The sequence below is a fragment of the Dipodomys spectabilis genome, unplaced genomic scaffold (assembly GCF_019054845.1).
Source record: "Dipodomys spectabilis isolate Male_0828 unplaced genomic scaffold, ASM1905484v1 ptg000203l, whole genome shotgun sequence".
NCBI lineage: Eukaryota > Metazoa > Chordata > Mammalia > Rodentia > Heteromyidae > Dipodomys > Dipodomys spectabilis.
The window spans coordinates 4,927,629-4,932,769 of NW_024870880.1; the positions used below are offsets into that span (position 1 = coordinate 4,927,629).

Consider the following 5,141-nt stretch of genomic DNA (forward strand, 5'->3'; position numbering starts at 1 on the left):
GTTTGAGTCTTCTCCCTCAATTCTATAGAATTAGATGATTGTTTAGCTTCCTCCTAGCAAAATAATTATGTGAAATCCTGCATCAAGCAACGCATTTCTTTCACTGGAATGAAAGCCTCTTACAAACAATTAATAATAGGTTTTTCTTCTCTTTGCTTACATCTGTAGTTTAATTATCTGCATATATTTCATGATCTGTCTGTATATGACAAAGACTGCGGTGAAAATAAAAAGACCCTTCGCAGCATTTATCATTTATATACCATCCATAGATATGAAGGTGTTTAAATATTATTGAAATTGCTTGGGAATAAATCATGTTCATCTTGACTATCGTGAAAAAGAAGAATTGGTTTCTCAGCACTTTAGGTAAGAACTTGATTGAAAGAAACAAAAGGAAAAGTGAGGAACAACTCAACACATACATTGAAATGAAACACAATAAAAAAATAAAAATAACCCAAGAAAACAAATTAATTCAGTACTCATGAACCTGCAGGAAATGCAAAGACTTAAAAAAAAACATCAGCTATGACGAGCTTATGAAAATCCGTACTACCTGGGAGTCTACTATTGTGAGGATAGAGGTTAAAGCCCAGACTGGACATTAAGATCTGTACACAATGCCATGCACCTGTTATTCTAAATTCCAGGAAGAATAACATAACATGGACTGAACCCAAGGTCATACACAAGTATCTGAAAAATAATAAGGATAATTTAGGGTTGGGGACATGACAAAATGGTAAGAACACCCATTTAGGGTCATAAGACATTCAATTCAAACTCTAATATTTGGGTATTAAAGTAAAAATCTATTATTTTAAATAATTGGAAAAATTGTAAGATTTGAGTATTTGAGTGGAAAAATGAATGAGAGAATGAACCCATAGTGCAATCCTTTTAACTTAAGTGAAAATGTTTTATGGTACTTCAGAAAAAACAGAGTTACCTTGCAAATGAGCATGGTTGTGCATTTGGGTGATGGAAATACTTTACTTACACATGTTTAAATTAAATAGATGTTTATTTGGGTAGATTGTTCTTCTTGAACTAAGAGCCCGGATGATGTGGCTGAGATTTTTCTCTCAAGGCTACCACTCTACTACTTTGAGCCACAGTTCCAATTCTGATTTTCTGTTGGTTGTTTGGTGATAAGAGGCTCCTGGACATTCTTGCCCAGTATGGGTTCAAACCATAATCGTCAGATCTCAGCCTCCCGAGTAATCAGGATTCCAGGCATGAGACGTCGATAGTTTTAGTAATTTAGTAAATTGTACAGTTACTGAAGTTATACATTATCATTATAACCTGTGTAATATATGTGTGTATGTATATATCAACGCATACGGATAGAGATATTTTAACATATTTTTGTATCTACAGTAGATTTATGAAATCATCCATTATAAAATTAAATGGAAACAAAAGTTAATAAGGAGCAAATCAAAGGAAATTATCACATGTTTCTTGTTGTTGAATGGAATGCGAATTGCGAGAATCAGTTTGGGAAAACCGTCTCTACGTTAACAAAATGGATAAGAGCTATTAATTCCAATCCATCTATTTGCCCATGTTGTGCAACTTCACACATGAGTGTCAAAATCAAACCACACTTTTTGCCTTTGTTTTAAACTCACCTGTTATAATTTATGGGTTAGATGAAGTAATCAAATAAAGATTAAAATAATATTATGTGAGGCTATGAATTAGAGCTGAAAATGATTTTAAATATGATAATAGCTAATTAAATTACATATTTTTTACTTTTACTCTGTCATGTCCCTCATTCCCACATTAGGAAAGTATATAGAAGGTTCTCACTTAATTATATGTTCAATTATGTAAAAAATGTATTGAAAGAATATGGGCACAGTGTGGTTTTAGCTTATTGAGACCTGTAGGGGGAAATGTGGTTTTGAGAACTTGCAATACATTGTGATCAAGATGAAGGGAGGGATATTCTTATTCTGGAAAACTAGCTAGGTAGTGATGAATTCTTCCAAAGGGTTACAGAAAATCACTTTCACAACCATGTTCACTGCTGCACTATTCACCGTAGCCAAGTTACGGAAACAGCCCAGATGTCCTTTGGTGGAGTGATGGTTGGAGAAAGTGTGGCACATATACACAATTGGATTGCACCCATCCATTTGAAGACTGTTACATTATTTGCAACGAAATGGATAGATCTAAAAATATATTAAGTGAACTAAGTCAGAGCCAGACACACAAAGGTCCCATGCTCTGTCTCATATTTGGAAGATAGAAATTTATACAAGTTTACACAAAAATATTAACCAAAGCATGCCATTTGCAGAGGATTATTTCAAAGGTTTAATTTCTTATGAAATTGAACTTTACTCCAACAAAATGAATACCAGGAAACTATCACTTGGAAGATATGAGGGGAAATCAAAAGAAAGGAATAAAGAGAGTTATGGAGGAAGAGAGTGAAGGTATAATATTCAATTCAGATAGTATGAAACTAGAAAAAAATTAAAGTGGGGTGAGGTTTGGAAGGGTGTTGAAAAGCTATATAAAGATCCATTATACTTAAAAAACTGATTTGTTTAATGGAAATTCCTTTGTACAAGTATTTAAGATAATAAAAATATAATTAAAAACAATGGAGACATTTGATCTTAAATTATATTTCCATCTCTTTTAAAAAATAAAATTATTTGCACTATAATTTGATCAGAGGGATGGATTTTGTGGCTAGCTAGATCATTGCACATCTGTCTCTCTCTTCCTCTTTCCCTTTCATGGTTCTCATAGATAATAATATTGCACCATAATTATCCTAATTTATTTGGCTTTTATATTTTTGGTTGCATCATTTCACTTTCTCCTCTGTCATTTCCCAAGTCATTTACATAGAAAGCATTATTTCCTATTTTCTCATTCCTAGAATAAGCTGCTCATGAAGACACCACTAGTCCTCATTTTCATTCTGTACCTTTGAATACGGAGGAAAATCTTTCCTCTGCTCCCTACCAATTCCCTACTCTCCAGTTAGAATAATTTAGAATAGTAAAAATGAAAAAAGAGAAAATAAATAATAGTGAAAAAAACAAATGCAGAAAATTCACCGGATTTTTCTGACCATTTCATCCAATGTGAACTATTGGGAAAATACATGGACAGCTCATTCTCACTGGCACTCAAAGTCTCTGGTTAGGCAATTGCTATGAAGTTGAAGAACAAGATGAAAAAGTGAGAAATGGTATCAGTTGCAAGAAAAAAATGGCAAAGGATTCAAGCAAATTTCTTCTTTGTTCTGTTGAAAATAACAGCCTTACTACAGTGCAGAGACGACTTTCCAAAAAGGCCACTCATGTGAATACTAGGGATGACGATGAGTATACCCCTCTTCATCGAGAAGCCTACAGTGGACACTTAGACATTGTCCATGAGTTGGTGGCTCAAGGTAGATATTCCTGGAATAATTGTGAATGGCTGGACACCCCTGCACAGTACTTATACATGGAATAATACCACAGTGGCTTCTTTATTTCATCATGATACAGATAAAAAGCCCAAACTAAAGGCCTCTTGACCCCCTTGCATCTTGCTGCTGGGAATAGATATAGCAAAGATATGCTGGATCTCCTTCTGGTGAACCATTATTTCAAACCATGTCTGAAGCACAACTTGGAAGAAGCTGCATTTGATATTGCCAAAAGGATAAGTATGTATTACTACCTCTTTGAAGTTTTGGAAAGCTGTACAAATTGTTCTCCTAAGTCCTAATGATTCAGTTAAGTTTCTTAAATTTCAAAATTGCCAGTCCATCCTATGTGTCCATACAAAATATTTTCACAATACAAAGCAACAGCAATATCTTACTTTAAAAATTCATGGATTCCATGGTATTCTTCCAAGTGAATTGCCTGACTTTGATGTCGAAATATATTCGAGTTGTTTGTATACATCTATAATGATTTCTATAGAGTTTGTGATTTTTTAAATCATAAATAATTTTAACTTATCTGTTGAAATGAGTAATACAGAAAGTAAAGATATTTCTGGTGCGTGTCTGAAAAAAGTATATTTAAAAATATTTAGTATTCTGTTTGTGTAATGTCCATAACCTATTTCATTCTCTCCTAGATATAATCCTTTGAATTCGACATTGTTTTATAATATATAGGTTCATTAATAAATGTGTCCTTTCAGATTGCATTCCATATAGAAACAGTTTAAGTTTCCTTTAATTCCTAGGTCCTTAAAGAATTTTATTTCTTTAGGATAAAATGACAATGTTATCTTATTTCAAAAGTTTTATAAATGTTATGCTATGTAAAGGAATTTGTAAAAAGTGAAGATTGAATGATGTCGAACTAACTTTTATTTCTATGAATTACATGTATTCTTACATTTGTATATTTGTAATCAACTTTTTCATAACTGTTTTTAATTTCTTGCATCAGAAGAATGAAAAATATGCAATACTTCACAAATTTTCATATCATCCTTGTACAAGAGCCATGTAAATCTCTGTATTGTAATTTGGGTAGACGTGCTGCTGAAGCATGTAGTATCCTGGAAATTTAAGTAGTTAATGATGCAATCTTAAGACAGGCATATATCTTTGGTTGCCTATTTGTAAGAAGGAAACATTGTTCCCAGTTCATCTTATTTCTGTAAAGTTCTGTGTATGGTGGAAAAAACTTATATTGTTTGTTCAATTGCTCACATTTGCAATTTTTTCAATGACTATTTTAAGTCTTTTTCATTTGAAATTGGATCATACTTTGCAGCCTTTATATCTAGGTCCAAAGATGATGGATTTTCAAGTACTTATTTATTAACTGATTTAGCTTTGTGGAGATAATGGAGTCAAAGTAAGCCTTGCTTAAAAGCTACTTCTAAACTTCTGCAGCTTAAAATCTCCCAAATGAGGTCTCACTGGCACAAATGTCTTCCTGACCCTTTATCCTTGCTCCATGTAGGAACAGACCAACCAGAATCTTACCCTGACAGCATAGATTTTCTTATTGGAGCAAAACTAATCTGTTACAAGGGATCATAAAGAGACAAACAGTTCAGACAGTATTGTTCAGACTAGAAGGTATTTTTTCAAAATATAATTGTTTATTACACCCTAACATTTCAAAAGATGCTAAAGCCAAGAA

The 5,141-nt window shown here is 32.9% G+C and overlaps 1 pseudogene; it reads right to left on the bottom strand.

The window, feature by feature from the left end:
• Nucleotides 1-4,443: 4,443 nt before the first annotated feature.
• LOC122122098 lies at nt 4,444-4,540 on the bottom strand (annotated as a pseudogene).
• Between the last annotated feature and the right edge of the window lie 601 nt (nt 4,541-5,141).